The sequence below is a fragment of the Lepisosteus oculatus genome, chromosome 1 (assembly GCF_040954835.1).
Source record: "Lepisosteus oculatus isolate fLepOcu1 chromosome 1, fLepOcu1.hap2, whole genome shotgun sequence".
Taxonomy (NCBI): Eukaryota; Metazoa; Chordata; class Actinopteri; order Semionotiformes; family Lepisosteidae; genus Lepisosteus; species Lepisosteus oculatus.
This window is the reverse complement of record NC_090696.1, coordinates 44,145,533-44,163,941: the sequence shown is the minus strand read 5'-3', so window position 1 is coordinate 44,163,941 and position 18,409 is coordinate 44,145,533. Positions and strand designations below refer to the sequence as shown.

General features: G+C 36.6%; 1 protein-coding gene across 5 annotated transcripts in view; it reads left to right on the top strand.

The window, feature by feature from the left end:
• Positions 1-18,409, top strand: part of slc2a9l2 (solute carrier family 2 member 9, like 2) — a 328,902-nt gene that overhangs the window by 16,648 nt on the left and 293,845 nt on the right. For 2 of the 5 annotated variants that reach the window (XM_015344752.2, XM_069190344.1), the window contains exon 1: positions 8,266-8,394. The exons of 1 other annotated variant lie outside the window; for it this stretch is intronic. The gene's annotated coding sequence lies outside the window, so the exon portion shown is untranslated. Of the gene's footprint in view, positions 1-8,265; positions 8,395-10,889; positions 11,055-12,882; positions 12,955-18,409 lie in introns of those variants that run through there. 2 more of the 5 variants (XM_015344753.2, XM_015344754.2) reach the window with 2 other exon arrangements.

Below are 18,409 nucleotides of genomic sequence, written 5' to 3'. Positions count from 1 at the left end.
ATAGAAACCCTTTGATCCCCCCCCCAGTTATTGAAACCCCCTTCAAACGGATTGGGATGGATTTGGTGGGGCCCCTGATCAGAACCACCAAAGGTCACAAGTATATTTTAGTAATAGTGGACTATGCTACCAGGTACCCCGAAGCCATTCCGTTGAGAGCTGCCACCGCCAAAAACATAGCTAGGGAGCTAGTACAACTGTTCGCTCGAGTTGGAATACCTAAAGAGATCTTAACTGATCAAGGAACACCTTTCATGTCTAAAGTCATGCGAGACTTATGTAAGCTACTGGGTATACAGCAGATCCGCACCTCAGTCTACCACCCTCAAACCGATGGTCTAGTAGAACGTTTTAATAAGACCCTGAAAAGCATGCTTAGGAAGACTATGCAAAAGGATGGGAAAAATTGGGATCAGCTGCTCCCGTATCTCATGTTCGCGGTTCGAGAAGTACCGCAGGCCTCGACCAGATTTTCCCCAATTGAATTATTATACTCTCGGAAACCACGGGGCCTATTGGACGTGGTCAAATATTCGTGGGAACATCAACCTTCCCCTTTACAAACTATCATTGAGCATGTGGAACAGATGAGAGAAAGAATAAATGTTATTGTTCCCATAGTGAAAGAAAACCTGGAGAAAGCCCAGGCCCAACAACAACAAATTTATAATAGGGGAGAAGTTGCGAGGGAATTTCAGACTGGGGACAGAGTACTGGTTCTAGTTCCAACCCCAGAGTGTAAATTCTTGGCATCCTGGCAGGGGCCTTATGAAGTGGTGGAAAAGGTGGGGCCAGTCAACTATAAGGTCAAGCAACATGACAGAAGACGGCAGCATCAAATCTACCACGTCAATTTGCTGAAGAAATGGCATGGTTCCGAAGTTCTGCTCACCCACTTTTCCCCAGACCCTCTGGAAGAAGAAATGGGTGCGGTAGCCGTGGGAGACCTGGCTCCGGCTCAGAAACAGGAACTACAAGAATTCCTAACCCAAAACAAAGATGTTTTTTCCCGGACACCTGGTCAAACCCATCTTATACGACATAAGATTATCATGGAATCAGGGAAAAAGGTAAGTCTACCCCCGTATCGAGTACCAGAAACCAAAAGGAAATTGATTAAAGAAGAGGTGGGAATAATCGAGAAATCCCATAGTGAGTGGGCTAGCCTGATAGTTCTGATCCCCAAGCCAGATGGAACTATTCGATTTTGCAACAATTTTAAAAGGGAAATTTGGTCCTTGTATGAGTGTGTGTTTCTGTGTTTGTGTCTGCCCTGTGATGGACTGGAAACCTATCCTTACATACTGTATGTTGCTTGTGTGAGAGGACCCGGGGAAGGGTCATTTATAACCGGTATTTCCGGAACGAAACACTGAAAATACTCTATATAGACCTGGGCAAGATGGCCACCCGGGATAACCAGCTGACCCACTATTGGAAAAAGCCTATGCAGCGAAACAAGGAGACACAGCTGAACTACATCAGGAAACAGGATATAAATGCCCCCGAAGTGAAGAGCCGGTGCGGAAGCCGATAAAGTGAAAGTGTTTTGGAGGAAGGAGAGATATTAGGAGTGTGCTAGAAGATAATTAAGAATAACGGACTATTGAATACTGATTTTGACTAGGGTTATGGATTATGGCTTGGATACGAAGCAAAGTAGTGTGTACATACGGATTTGGGAACTTGGATTGTTTAAGGATACTGGCAACGGATTGTGGAACGGATTTGGGGAGACACACGGACGAAGAGCACAGAAGAACAGTGTGGTGTGAGTTAAAACTCTTTTACGCCTATTTTCCCCTGGTGACACCACACTTGCTAAGGCACTGACTCCCTTGTGACCCAGAACTAAATGAAGCAGTCAGAAAATGAATGGATAGATGGAAGACTTATTTAACTTTATTTGTAAAGATTCATTGCTATTTCATTTTTTTTTAATTTATTGGAAAGACACATACAGGTAAATACGACTGATTAAAAAATCATTACTTTTAGCATCTTAATCCAAAGATATACAGGTAATCAAACCTCTTGGAGGCAACATATCATATATAACTAAAAAATATACAGGCCTCTTAATGTAGCTTGTTTCAAGCCTTTTGCATACAGTAGTTTTACTTCATTTAAATCTGCCATGTGATGATAATTCTATTACCTCATAATTGAATTTCTTATCACTAGCATAGAAAGGTTTCAAGCAGCTCTAAAATTGTTATGTTCAGAGTACTTGTGGACTTAACTGCTTTCTGGTAAGTTATACTTTCATACAATTATTTAGGAAAAAAAAATTATTTGGCTTTTTAAAAATGAAATACTTTTTAAAAGATATAAAATGTTTTAGAGTTAAGGAATTGTAATTTCCTGTGGGATCAACAAGAATGTGATATGTGATTTATTTGAGAAATTCTTGAATTCTTGCTTCTTGAATATTTTTTTTTGGGGGGGGGGGGGGCTGAGCATATACATTACTCTCACAATTACTAAGAAAAGTATTTATCTGTGTTGAAATATTCAATATTTTCTCAAATGTTGGGGATTTCATTGACTGAACAGATATAGTAATTAATGGAAAACATAACCCAAAATGTTTAGAGCAGAATAAAAAATTATAACCATAAAATTATAAGAATAAAGTGCTTTAATACAGTATAATAATTTGTGAAAAGTATTAGATGTTGTTACACTGGGAATGTTACAACATCAAAGTTCCATGATAAAATACCAGTGTGACACATATATTTTTTTAGTTAATTAATGGTCATAATATTAAGTTTAACAACACAGGTTCTTTGTTGAGAAACAGTATCAAAATGCTTTTTTTCCTTGCAAGTAAAATCTCACCTATATAAAAAAGAAGCTTGCTAATATAGGTCAGAAAGACCCCATGTAGCATGAAATTGTTTTTGTGGGCTGAAAAAGAGGTACTTCTAATGATTATTTAGTCTCCCTCTTAATTTAATGATTGTGGCACAAATAATATACACAGCACACAAAATTGCAAGAAAATTGTACATAAATTCAAATCTTAAAATTGCAAATACAAAATGTTAATTTGACTCCATTAATAACATACACCATAGTTTGCTTTTAGAGTGCTCTAAAAACTACAGTTTTCAGTGAACCAACCTCTCCCAGGACAAAATCATTTACAGTTACAAAACAAATATTGGAATTATGTAATGTTCAAATTAGAATATGTTGTTTAACAAAAGGGAATCATGCAAACAGTTGTGTATTGCCTACATAGTGTTTTTGGAGTGCTTTATGCTTTAATTTAATGTTTTATTTTACTGTTATATTTTAAAAGGTTTAAATGGGGGCTTTAGACAAAACTACTGAATGTACAGTACATAGATTACAGTACGTGTCTAAGAAGGTCTGAGAGACTTCCTCTGTCTGTGTTAGAATGGCATGATAAATGATCGAACAGCCACACAAAAATTGCTGGAGACCTAAGGCACATGCAGTAACACTGTATTTACTGGAATAAATGCCGCACCCAGGAATGTGGACTGCAGAAATTGAAAAGAACTTTACAAAGCACAAGTTACCTTTCTGAATAGCAATGGTTGAAATAAAAAAAAGATCTCTTTGTTATAAATAAATGAAAATGGAGGGGAGTCAAAACAGAAACAAAAAGAAGACAAAATGCAACTAATGTTCAAATAAACTCCATGTTTTCTTCCTCTAAAGAGGTTTCTTGCTTCCTTCTCACGTGAGAACTCTTCCTTCATCCCTCTCCATCTTCTTATATGCTGCTGGTCCACCTCAAACTGCCTTCCAGTTGGACGATTCCTATGCTGTTCAGTGCACAGGTTCTCCTTCTTGAACACAAAAGTATACTGTGATCTCTTGTTCATTTTGGATAACTACAAATAAATATGCTTTTTTATCACTCAATTGTAACAACACACCGTTACAGTACTAGCAAACAGTTCAACATTGTTTAGGTCTGGTGATAAATATATCAACAACCAAATCAACTTCAGATTTTTTTTTCACTTGTATTAAAAAATAAACTGCAGGCAAATTGTACCACCCTAAAATCTGAAAAAAAAAAGGTTTATATTTGGGTAAATTAATGAAGGAATCACAATTCCCTCAGTCAATTACTATGAGTAAGTTTGATCATGAGCTTTACAGACTTTTTGGATTAAGGTCTTTGTCTTCTTATGAGCTGAAATAATAATATGTGCATCATGTCTGATTAATAACTTCTTATACAGTACATAGTGCATGAATATATTTGGAATTCTAATATTCTATTATATTTTTAATATGTCTACATTATACATTATAGATTTTTACATGTGAAGATGATAAAACTGTATAGTCATGGATTAAAAAGTAAAAAAGTATTTCTCTTTATTATATGGAAACACAGCATATTACCATATGTTTAGTAGAATTGAAGCAAAACTTGTTTTCTAGTGGGAATACCAAAGCAGCACATGAGATAATTGGGCTCATGGAAATGTTAAAACTAATGTAATTAGTTCTGAATGACTTGCTGTGCTGTTCTTGTTACTCCCTGCGGAGCCTCAGGGATAGAATGGTTTCTGTAGTTTGTGCAATACTTCCCTTGAGGAATAAAGTAATGATTCAGTTCACAGCATTTTGGTTTTGGATCCTTCAGATCTCTACATTTTGGAATAGTTAAAGTATATATATATATGTTTGTGTATTTTTGTTATTAAAAATGACATTTACAAACCTACTATTCTAGATTGCTCTTAGTGCTGTAAAGTTCATTTTGCATTATTATTTAGTTAAACCAGGGGAATCCATAAGGAAGTTCTGGCTTAGGTTTATAGATGAGGAGTATTTCCCCTATAACAGTGCTGGCTAATAACAAGCGCTAAATATACAATACCAAAAAGTTGCTGAAAAGCTACATTTTGGAATGTATTTTAGAACTGAACTGAAATTCAAGAGAAAAACGTTTCTGATGTGGAACGAGAGTGGCCAAACAACTAACACTTTGTTAAACAATACAGAACTTTGTAACCAGCTAAGTATTCTCTTTTGATGGTCAACTTGTTATTGTAAGTTGTTTTGGTTTTACAAAACCATAATCAGTTTTAACATTTTAAATGATAGTTGTTGCACTATATCTGACATTTTCATTTTTTTATTTGGTTATGTGGCACATCTCTGGTTCACTCATCTTTCTTCATGCTGTGTATATAAATAATGGCTCTGGCATATTCCATTGATAAGTATTGTGCATTGGAACCCAGAAACTGACAAAGCTGTGAATATTGGTCCAGTAAAATGTTGCCCATCCTTTTTTGAGAACAAAACAAAACACACGCCTGTAACGAACAGTTCTTTCCGGACCCTATGCGGATGACACAATCCGAAGAAGTGGGGAAACACTAGGAAAAAGTCATGCAGGAATACGGGGCTGAAAACAGGGGGGCATGTCCAAAGTGCGCTGGTGCACGGGGGAGGTGTGGCCGAGGCAAACAATCCAAAAGTAATCCATAGAGGGAATCCAAAAACGCAAGAAAGTCCATAGCCAGGTGATCCATCCAAACAAGGAATTAAAAACACGAATCGGGTCGGAACCGGCAGACAAGGAACAGGAACAGGAACAGGAACAGGAACAGGAACAGGAACAGGAACAGGGGTTAAAACCTTAACGGGACCAGGCGCTTCCAGGTCCCGGACTCGCACAGTGAGGAAACCAGATGCAGAGCCTGGATGAATGTCAGCGCCTGGCTTTTAAGGTGGGCTGAGAAAAGGGGTCAGGTGCACAGAATTAAGTCTGAAGTGAAAGGGCTGGATCACCCTTAAGGAGGAGGGACTATAATCGTGACAACGCCCCACTCCCACCCCAAAGAAAAACCCACTTTTAAAAGACATAAAAAAGGACTACAAGAATGTTAAGAATAGAAAACACATTTTTAACAGACTCCATGATCTAATTGTCTGTGTCATAGCACCATGGATACAGGCTATGGAAAATTTAACAAAACAGAAAAGCTTATTGATGCCAAGGAAGGGGCCAGAGGTTAGCTAACCTTGCACTATCATTTTTTAGCAGCAGTAGTACCATCTTAGTATTCTTTTTTTGCAAAATAGTGTCAAAGATGAATCATCAATCAGTAAAAGTAACTGTGGTTAACAGGAGATATCTCTGTCTAAAAGATAAGGAGGAATAAACATATCCAATCCTGATATTTGCCTGAATGCAGCAGTGTACCGGGAAGCAATCTGAACAAGCAACGTATCTTTTGATATTCATCTATCATCTAAACTTTATTCAATACAGGGTTGCAGGTGAGCCAGAGTGTATTGCGGCAGTGCATGGCAAAATGTGCTGCATCGCAGGGCACACACAGACACAAACACAAAAATGCACACACTCAAACTAAGGCCATTTTTCCCAGAAGCCAACGAGCAGAGAAACTCCATGCAGATAGCACACCAGGAATTTAACCCAGGACCCCAACACAGTGAGGAAGCAGTGCTAACCACTGCACCACTGTGCCACACAGAAACCTTCATGAGTCCAGAGACGTGTGAGTCGCAGCAAAGACTCCTGGAGTAAAGTGTAGACTGAAAACATCATGCAAGACATGAAATGTTAGTGAGATAACCTGGTTTCCACTTGCCAAAAACATATGGGTGTTTCCCAGGCACTAAAGAACTGCATACAGTACAAACACATTTATTGAACCCTTAAGGATTTTCAAATATTTCACAGACAGTACTTGAAACCTAAAATGTATTAATTTAAGATCCTATTTAAGATCTTAATTTAAGATCCTATTTAAGATCTTAATTTAAGATCCTAATAATAGATCAAGTTAACCTGATGAAACAAATGACACAAAACATGAAAGTTTTTTAATATTTATTTATCGTCAAATGATACAATATTCAATATCCAACTGTGACAAAGTACCGTATGTGAACATTTTGATTCAGCAACTGATGGCACCCACAATGAATGCAACTAAACATTGATCAGTTTCATGTCAGTTTTGAGGAATTTTGGCCCAGTTCTTCTAAGTGAAACTCCTTCAGCTCTGTTGACATTTGAGGTTTGCTTTTGGTGTTGCCACAATATTTCAATGGGGTTTAGGCCATTGCATTGTAAAATGCAGCATTTCTTCTTCTGTATCCATTCTTTTGTAGATCTACTCGGACATTTTGCATATTTGTCTTTCTGCAAAAAAACACTTTTGGTTTAGCTTCAGGTCATAGACAAATGGCCTGACATTCTCCTCTTGAATGATACATTCAATTATACATTTCAGAATCTTCTTCTTTCTGATCCAGGTCCCCAGGTAGCAAAGGATCCCCAAACCATCACACTTCTACCATCAGGATTCTTCTGTTTGAAAGCAGTGTTTGGTTTTCACCAAACATAACATTTCTCATTGAGGCCAAAGAGTTCTGCCTTTGACTTTGATTTTCTCCTTTCTATCCTTCCATGAATACCATTTTGTGTTCAGTCTTTTACGATACTTCAGTCATGGACAATCACATTAGCCATGGCAAGAAAGGCCTATAGTTCCCTGGATTTTATTCTGTGGTTCTTTGTAACTTCCTTGATGGTTGTCCTGACAGCTCTTAGAGAGATTGTGGTAGGACAACAAAGTCTTGACACTGCTCATTTTTTTAAGATTGCCTTAATTTGAATTGGTGAAATCCCAAATGCTTAGAAGTGATTTTTTTAACTGATGAGCATCAATAAATCTTTTTAAAAGTTCTTATAGATTTCCTTAGTTTGTGGCATAACATGTTTCTACACACCTGTTTGGTGAACACAAATCTCACAACATTTCTGATCTTTATATAAGGTGGGGCCTTCCAGGATCTACCCAATTATTTAAACACTTAATTGTAATTATTCCCATAATTGAACCAATGAAACTAGGATTGTGCTTACATTTTTTGGACCAACATTACTCATTATTGGATTCATGCATCATTTTATTTAAATAAAAATGGAATTGGTCACTATAAACTCTGCAAGATATTTACATAAAGGGTTCGATTCAAGAAGTAAAACTATAACATTTCCATATTTATCTTTGGGGCTCACAAAAGGTTTCTCAAAACTGTACATTATATTAATTGATGCAGAAAATGTATATTGGTAGTTCCACTGGTGGGAACTGTGGAAACCTAGTATACACCATGGGAAATGTAATGCCATTTTAGTGCAGAACAATATCCTTTCATGAATCCTAGTTAATTATTATCCAGACCATTGTAGCAATATATTCCTCCCACGTGGTTTTAGTTTACAACTTGGATATTGTACAGTGCAAAACATACAGAAGTAGTAAGCCTATGATAGCTGCTTTAATTATTTTTGCACATCAGATGAGTAGGATTTGAGTAATCTTTATCACACTATCATTTGGAAAGTTGGTAAGTTAAGAATGAGGAAAATATGTTCTTGCTTATTGTGTTCAGGAGAAATCGTACGGAACTTAATGCCAAAGGCTTAAAGTGTAAACTTTGAACAGCTCTGTGTTATCTGGTAATGATTACAGGCAGAGGTGAATGTTAGAATTAAGTGCTCTACACTTCGTTTGGTAGAATACAATTATGCACTTGTTGTAAGATGCACAAGATTGACATTTATTTATGTTTCAAATTTGACCTCATATTGTTTAAAGTACACTGGAATCTTTGAGGAGAGCTAAGCCTCCTTTCTCTCTGTCATATTTTGTTTCTCTTTACTCCTTAAATTGTGATTTCGTGAGTGTGTTCTTGAACATGAACAGCTATAAATGTAGGGGTATCTTGAAAAAAATATGGCCTCACAAAGATATTAGTTCTTACTCTTAGCATACTTACAGTGTTAATATAATTGTGGCTATTTACAGTAGGGAAGGACTAGGGTTTGTAAAACATTTGTAACTTAAAAAAATCATTTACTTTTAGGTGTTCTTGTTTTCATGCCATTCCCTGGTGGCAAGGAACTGGTCATTATTGAAATTATAAACTGTGGATATGCAGAGCACTCATTTTATAGAAAATGTTTGTAATCAGTTTAATTACAGGTACAGAAAAAATATTTTATTTTAGGATAAATGGAATTTACCACAAGAGGGCATCAAAGCACTATCCTCTATTTAAAAGAGAAATGTGAATCACTCATAATATAATCAGTTAAATATATGATAAACTACAATTAAAGAAAATGCATAACCACTGAACCACAGAAGAGATTCGGACAGAAGTATCAATAAAATCAAAATTAAATTCCACTCACTTAACTTTTTTTTTTCAGCTGGATATCTATTTTTTTAAGTAGCTTGACTATCCCTTTAGAAAGTATATTTTTATATGTAAGTTCTATTTAATTTTAAATTTAAATGCAGTTTAAAGTATTTACAAGTGATTAAGGTCAAGGCTTCCACACCACCTGGAAAATATGTAAAACTGTAAATGTATTAGAATACAGTTTTGTGTTTGAACACTTCATTTACAGTTTTCACACTAAAGAATTTTAAAAGGGGCAAAGTTGGTTGTGAGTAGATATACGAAGCTTTGATTATCAGGGGAGAGCACTAAAATTCTTTTTCATTTCATTGTCAAGTCAAGGGTGTAAGAAAGCAGTAGCTGCAGACAAGATGGAAGATATTGGGGAACGATCTGGCTTCCTCTGTGAAAACAATTGTTTTGTTGACAAGTGAAAAAATACAGGAAGTTCAGAGATGTATTGTCCAGTAGCTTCTGGTGTCTAGAAAAAAAAAACAGAACTTATATTATGGATCTGAAATCCACCTGATGAAGGAAGTGAGAATGGAAGTGACAGACTGGCCAGTAGACATTGTGAGTTTTTTTATCATTCAGAAACTTAGTTGTCCAGCCATATTCATAGAGAGGGCTAATGAAGGATTACATTTAGAGCTCGAAAAGAGCTATGGTTTTATTTTGTATTCTTACTGCACTTTAAATAAAAGGACTATTTTTGTAGTGTTTTGGATTGTTGTCTCTTTGTATTTGTTTTCCAAGTCCCGTCTACTTAAAAGATGCTTGCTACCATAAATATCCTCATATGGTGGAGAATGTGGGCAGTAATTGCGGTCCTGGGAATAGAGCACTTGTTTGGCTGATGGTAACAATGCAAGAGGGAATTTGAAAATAAAACTTCAAGGAGAAATATTGGGTTTGGATGAGAGATCCTAGGAGTCCACTGTGGCTGGATGCTGAGAACAGGAGGCCCCTTCCCCTGGAATGATCAATTAGATTGAAGCAACAAATAAACAACTGTCTGAAAATGGTGGTACTTGGCACCCTTTTATTATCTAAAAATGAAAAAGAAACTGCTTGAGACTAGTGATGGGAACAAGAGTGTGAAGGAGGACCCCAGAGGGAAAGTGGATGCTTTTCCCAAAGATAATGGGACAAGAGAAAACATTTCTAGGCCTGAGAGTGATAGAGGTCTCCAGGACCACTGCCTAAAGTGAGGAAGAAATCACTACAGTACCAGCACAGTGGCCACGGTCAGGCACCTATGAAGACAGACAGAAGAAAGAACAGAAATTAAATTTAGTGAAAGAGAGAGGGGGAAGTACAGAATCCTTAAACTCACTGGATTGTGAATTTGGAATAATAGGTGGGTGGGGGGGTCAAACACTAAACAACTGGATTGAAAAATGAGAATATTTCATTGAACACAATGAGGACAAGAAATGGGAGGGAAGAGTAAACAGAAATGGAAACAAGATGTGGACTATATGAAACATGAGGCCTAGCAGGTGAAGACAGGTAGCAGAGTGGTCCTTGCTGTTGACTAAAATCCAGCAACATGATCAATTATCACCAAGTGCAGGATACTAGTGGACCAGGATTGATGCCTTGTTGTTTTGTTTTTCTGTGCTATTTTTTTCCTCTCTCTTCTTTTTGTAAAGAGTTGGCTTTTCTCCAACACACCATCAGTTTATACTGATGATTGTGGAAAAAATAAGAAAAAGTTTTTTTTTCTTTGGAGTATTTCTTAAAAAAACACCCTTTATGGAAGATCTGCGCTATGGAGCTATGGTAAACAGGATATCAGCCAGCACCATGGTTTGAAGGTAAGGATTTAAAAGGCTGACCAAGCAGGCCACTTAGTCACTTGGAACCGGGGAATTTTCCCTTCACCTGAAGTAGTCCCTATAAGAGCAACAGATCTGGATACCTATAGTGAAATGGTGGAAACTTTTTTATATAAAGAAAAGATGTGACATTATGAAACAGATAGGAAGTAATCATAGTAACAAATGTTCTCATACAGTATATGTAAACTATGCAGATAGCAAGACAGAAAGGCTTCATATGGTATTTTCAGTTTTTCTGGAAGTGATGCCATGGAGAATTACTCTATGATTTAGAGTTTAATGGTGGTCATCCTCCTCCTCATTTATGAATGCTTAATGGCGGATTGTAATGCATTTCTGGTGTATAATTACTGGGGTGGTTGTGCATTGGTAAGCACCTCTGTCTCACAGTGCTGGGACCCTGCGTTAAATTCCAAACCTAGGGTGCTATCTGTGTGGAGTTTGTATGTTTTCCTCATGTGTGCATGGGTTTCCTCTAGGTGTACCAGTTTTCTCCCACAATCCAAAAACTGGTACTAAATTCTGGTAGGTTATTCTGGGAAAATTGGTCCTGGTACGAGTGTATACATGTTTGTGATGGACTTGCATTCTGTCCAGGGTGTACCCTACCTTGTGCATGCAACTTGCCGATATAGGGTCTGGCTCCCCTGCAACCTGTATTGGATAAAGTGGTTAGAAAATGGATGGGTTATAATTTGACACTTCTTCTGCTGCAGTAGTAAGATTGTTTTGGCTGTGTAGTCGCTGTAAATCAAATGTTCATAATTACAGTAAGCATAGTAGCTGTTAAATATTGTTGTAATAGTTTGCTGTAAATACTGTGATTATTTCAATTGAATATATATTCAGGTATACAGTAGGTACTTTTAATATGAAAGGAGGTTCTGAAGAAAGATAATAAAGCATACAGTATATGAATACAGTACTGTGATGCATCGGCATCCTGTCCAGGAAATATCCTGCTTTGCGTCTGTTGCTTGCCTATATAGAATCCAGCTTAATTGCAACCCTGAGTTGGATGAAGCTGTTAGAAAATGGATGGATGGATGAACACAAAAGTTCATACTAAATCTAACTCACCACGGCTAAATTCTGTAGTTGAATATGATAATATATTGTACATAAGGTGAATCCTATAATATATTGTATATCTTCTCGTACGTCTTCTCGTAAGTGGAAAAATCAGTGCAAACAAGCAGACCCCGCATACAGTAAGTGGGAAAATGTGAAGAAGAAGAAGATCTTCTTCTATAAAAATAACTGCAAAGCATGACTATTATTTTTTACTTTTGTCTCAATACAGCCAAATACAGCATCATAACTGTGTTTAGTATTAGAAGCGACTGAAGAGGCACACTTAAAAGTCCTGTCCTTTTATTGTAATCATTTCAGTACAAGACACCATTAGACTATAATTAATGTCTCTGCTATTATTTTAAAAGGTGCTACCAGCTGGCAGCACGTATTCAAATAATTATATATAATATATTTGTGTAGCTTTTTATGTTACTAATAATGATTTAGTGTCAGTACAACACTGTTTTTATGGAAGTCAAGTTCCTTTAGTCCAAAGACATTTATAAACTTTATTTTGTAGCTTGTATTCCACTGAGAGAAAGCAATAACCATTTCAGCCAGAAGATTAAAAATTTGAACAGATTATATACAGTATTTGTTCAGTGGGTCAATGTTACCAACAGCAAGGCATTGGTCAGCAACCAAATCTATGTTTTGTACAGTTTTTAACTGAATCTGTTAATCATTCACTCACCTCAGTGTGCTGATTGTGAGTGATCCACCTGACAAGACCATGACATTTTAGAAGTATATTTATCCCAATGTGTTGAACTTCTTAAAGCTTTCTTCTGATAGTACAGTAAGTCAAATCATGTTAGTTTTTTAAGAAAAATAAATAAATTCAAATTACAAGTTGTAGTGATTGGGCAACTGACGATCTGTAAGGCACCAGTAATTGATTAGAAAAATGTGCATGCTTACATTGGCATACAGTATGTTAGTAGTATATCAAAAGTTGCTTACTTTACATTTTTCCACCTTTGTTAAAAGATTTTTTTGTTAAAAGTAAGTCATCCTTTAGCATCATTAGTAGAGTGAAAGGCTTTGTTATTTAGCTGTGATTATGTACATGGGAAGAATATATATAAATTAAAATTTCAAATAAAATATGTAATGTGTGTATTACTATGGACACAAGTAAGAGTGTGCTGTATATAAAAAGACTATTTCTCTAATTTGTTCAATGATGTTATTGATAAGTGTAGAAATAATAGTATAATTATACTATAAATATAATTATACAGTAGTTACACTATACATATCTGTGATACCTTTTCCCAGTTTTCTAAAGGTTTATCCATACATATTCTGTAGTAGTGGTGCGTTAACCAATTTAAGATGCATAATTCAGCTATTTACACTGGTGAGAAAAAGTTTGTAGACAATTTACGATTTTCACATATTTTACATATTGAAATCTAAAATGTAATTAGTACTTAATCCAGTGACACCTTGAGTACCTGGTGGCATCCCCTTGAGCAGCAATAATTGCAACTAAACCAATCAGTCTCTCATGTTGGTTTTGAGGTGTTTTGGCCCTTTCCTTCTTACAGAACTGTGACATTTGAGGGCTACCTTGCATTGACAGCACACATCATGCCTTGCCACAACAATTTGATGGGGTTTAGATTCAGACTTAACTAGGCTATTGTACTTAACTAGGCCGTTGTAGAGCTTGGGATATTATATTGCTTCTTCTGCAGCCTTTCTTTTGTAGATCTGCTCACCTGTTTAAGATCATTGTCTTGCTACACTTTCATTTCAGCTTAAGGTCATGGATATGTGGCCTGAAGTTTCCCTCTAGAATCATCAGATACAATGTTCAGTTCATGGCTGTGTTAATGATGACAAGATGTCCAGACCAAAAGGAGCAAAGCATCCCAAAGCCATCACACTTCCAGCACCATATTTGATGGCTGAGATGAGGTTCCTCTATTATTAGTGTTTGTTTTTTGCCAAAAAATGACTTTTTATATTGAGGCCAAGGAATTTTAGCAAAAAAGTTTAGTGTTCAGAAGACATTGTTCTAGAAGCCTTGTGTTCTTTGGTGAACTTATGATGGGCAGCCATGTTCTTTTTGGAGGGCAGTGGTTCTCCTTGATATACTACCATGGCTATTATGTCTAACAGCAGAGTAGGGGAGCTCCAAACCTTAAGAAATGGTTTTGCAACTTTTTCTAGACTCATAAGCATCAATAACTCTTTTTCTGAAGTCCTCAGGGATTTCCTTTGATCATGGCATGAAAGCAGTTCTGTGGTCTGAGCTCTTTAGAGGATAGCTATTTTTTTATTGCTCCCCACTATTTTACAGTAAGATCATAGATGTAAAACAGTGGTCGTTCAACTTCTTTTCGTTGGAGAATCTATTTCTTCAATGTTGCAACTTCTTTTTTTCTTTTCTCTGGCTGGCCTCCAGAATGGGTTCTACAAAGAGAGTCTACTGCTTCAGAGGTCTTCTGCGAACAGCCTAGATGAAGACTATCTGTGTCCTTCTTTCACTTCACTGTTCACTGGATACTCTGGACTGCAGTTTGTTGAGGGTAGTCGATTCTTGCTTGGCCTACCTCAGTTCTACCTTGGAGGCTGTCATTTCTGCTCTGGGACCTCCTCAGATCTTCTCTTACTTTCATTAGAATCTTCAATAAACATTCACTCTCATCCTTGTCAGTTATCATTTAGAATCAGTAACTTTATCTTCCAGACTTTTACAATTTCCATCCTAACCCCCTCTCTGTATCAGTTCAGAACATTGTAATTTGTTTTCTTACCTACCATTCTGGTAGTTTTGTGGATGTTTGCTTTTGTGCCCATTCTTTCCTTTGTGGAAAGGAGTTTTTTCATTTTGTTCTCACATTTTAAACTGGAGGACAATAATCATTCCCCTGGGTAGACTCAGATAAGGTCTACTGTATGTTTTATTCTTTTTTTTCTTATCTATGCAGAAATTTCCTTGGCCTTTGGCATCTCCCTCTTAATATTCATGTTTTACCTCTCCTCTGGTGCCAGTTGTCTCCTTTTTCAGGTATTCTGCTTTCAATTATTTCCTTTATTTTCTGTTGCAGCTGTTTGATGCTATTTTTCCTCCAGGGTTTGAGTCACTGTTGGTTCAAAGGGACTGTTGATGGAAGGGATCAGTTGTTTGATCAGATCCAATCATATGTTTATATACAGTATACTGTATATTAAAAAAAAACATTTCCCTTGCATTCTGACCAAACACTCTGCTCCCCAAGAACACAACCTGTGCGTCTTCCTTCACCATATGTGGTATCTGGCAGTGGAGTGCATAAATATGTGTCTCTCAGAAAAACCTGCACATACAATCATAAGGAAAAATGCACCCAGTATATAACAGTGCAAGGAAAAAAAATCAAAACCTCTGTCCAAGCTCTAACCACATTTAACACATTTTCCACTTACCCTCTCTTTCAATAGCTGGACAACTAAGCTGCATACTGCCATTCAAAATTCCAACTATCTCTCCAAAACTCACCCAAAAAACAGTCAGACTTTAACAATGTGTCCTTTCATGCTTCTTTTATCCATCAGTGGACAACAGCCACTGGAAGCCTTTGCTTGCTGATTTTAAATTGTCAACCAACCAGCTGTGTTCAACAAAGCTTTCAGGAAACTGGACAGAACCCACTATATTTCCATCAGCTCACAAGAGTTTGCTCTAAAGGCACTTTCCGTCTTGCTCCTTTGGTGTTACATGATTGTTGCATACCTGCAACTTCAGTTCTTTCACTGAATGTGCTTATATTAATTTACATACACATGTGTGGTATTAGCAGGGGGTTAATGTTTTCGGCAATGCATTTTTTCTTGTCTTCAACGTTTGCTTGAAATAATTTTGTTGCAAAATTCTTCGGACTGCGACGTTCTCCAAGTTTCTGGAATGTAGTCTTACTGGCATATTGTGACTAGTTATTTGATTCTTGTGAATTGACCTCAGAAAACACAATGACATTTCCCAGTAATAAAAGCAATTTAGTGACATATTCATATTGGACTAGGCTCTGAACCTTTTCTTACTGGCTATTTGTTCCTCTGCCAATTAAAGTGTTCCTGTTTTCTCAATATAGTTGCAGTATTACCTGTGTACAGTACATTTAACATTCACAGTTACAATATGAGAACCTTCCCTGAAGACGGATACTGTTATATATTATGTAAAATTCTTTTAGGTTATCTGTACTACATTTACAAAAGTGCAAAAACACTACAATTTGCATACAAAGTCAGTGCACATGTCAAGGCCATCTTCTTTCAAATACTTAGTTAATATTTCCTAAAGTCAAATATTTCCAAAAACTACTGACCTTAGAGCAGGCTGCACTATTGCCCCATTTAGTGGCACTCACTTGAATGTTCCCTATGCTTTCTGTGCAATTTGGAAATCCACCAACATTTCTCTTTGTCATTCATGATGATTATTAGTACTTGTTTATGTACAATATTTAATATGCCTTTTATATTACATAACTTGTGGCAGCATCTACCCCTACTTTATAGTATATATAAACAGCACTTTCCAAACTCCATTTAACTGAATTGTCAGCAGTGCTTATATTGACCATTCCTGGTCATCTTTAATACCATAACAGTCACCTTTTCTTCCAGGTGCCTATAAATGAGATTACCATGAAAATTGGTGACATTGTTGTGCTATTTTCAAACATTAACCTGAACTGAATTTCAGTAATTCTCCTGAAGTGAATAGTACATGATCTGTGTCACACAATCCATACAAAACAATTTGCAGCATTGCAGATTGAGCCATTTCTTGGGGACTACTTAGATTCTCTTCCTAATGGAATTCGCAGACACCCCAAAGTGTGTTCTGTTCCCTCAAGGAGCAATGAGGGAGCAACGGACACCTGTTCTCATATGATGTTTGAGTGTTCAGATGTGGCTGTGCTGGGGTCAGTCTCTTCAACCTTATGTCCAATGTTGGGAAAATGGATGACGGTTACCTGTACTGCCTTCTGCATGTCCCTTCTCTGCCACCAATGGGAAATTGATGTTGTACCTACCTTTGAAGTTCTTCATTGGACAGGTTCACTGGCTCAGAAAAAGGACTCTCTGAGGTTGGGGAGCATGTTGTTGTGCCTTTCAGTGATTAAATTGATGGGATTATCTATGACTTAGAAGAGAAAGAGGTCACCACCTGGGCAGGGGTGGTGCATTGTGGGTGGGTGACAGAAACAAAATGAGTTGCTTTCAGAATATGGTATTGTAGTGCATTTTTTTCAGAATAAGTACTTAAAGCATTCCCTGTACATAGCTGATTTAATTTAATTTGCAGCCCTTCTGCACAGTATCACTATGCCAAGCACACCATTGTTTGCGAAGGAGTATAAAAGGCCATTTTTAAACACTTAAGGTTCAGGGCACTGGGCAATTAAAAGATTATACAGTTAAAAATTTCCACAACATAACTATCTTGTGCTCTTGTTGTGGCAAAAAAAGCTAAGCCTATAGAGTTCAAAGAAAAGTTAGGAGACCCTTTGCAAAAAAAATAATTTGATACTTTTATCAATCCATATTCTGATTATTACAAATAATATAATGAACTTGTAATTATTAAACTTTAAAACATTGACTTCTTTGTTTCTAAAATGAACACAAATATGGTCCTTAAAGGCCCTAAATGTTAAAAGCCTGTCTAGGCCTTAAAGTAGCTGGTAAATGCTTGATGAACACATCAGCCAATAGTTTTAGAAATCATCCTCATGTTGTTGATTTATGTTTTGATTAACTTGAGAAACGGAAAGTCTATTTCTATAATTGTAACAATTACTACTTTGCTGTTACAATATTGTAATTGTATTAAGCTACAGAAGATTTAATTACTACTTTACTAACCTAGTTTATCTGCGGTTTTACTACTGAACACATTTTTGAAAAGCTGTGCGTTTCAGATTGCTGTTACTACTGATGTTATGTGGTGCTTATCCTACTATAGGATAGTCACTTGAAGTATTCTGTATACAAGACTTTTTACACTTTGCCAATTTTATAGTTATTTTACATTGACACTAGATGGCACTGTTAATGCTACATTTGATCAGCCTGCATAAAATTAAGAGAGTATTCCTGGAAAATAGTTATACAAATGGATAAATCGCTAAATTCTACAGCATAAAAGGCACCATGGGTACATGATACAGTATTTACAGTAATTGTTTCCAGCTTAAAAAATAATTTGCTGTGGTTTGTTCACAAGTTCCCTCTATACATGAACATTAAAA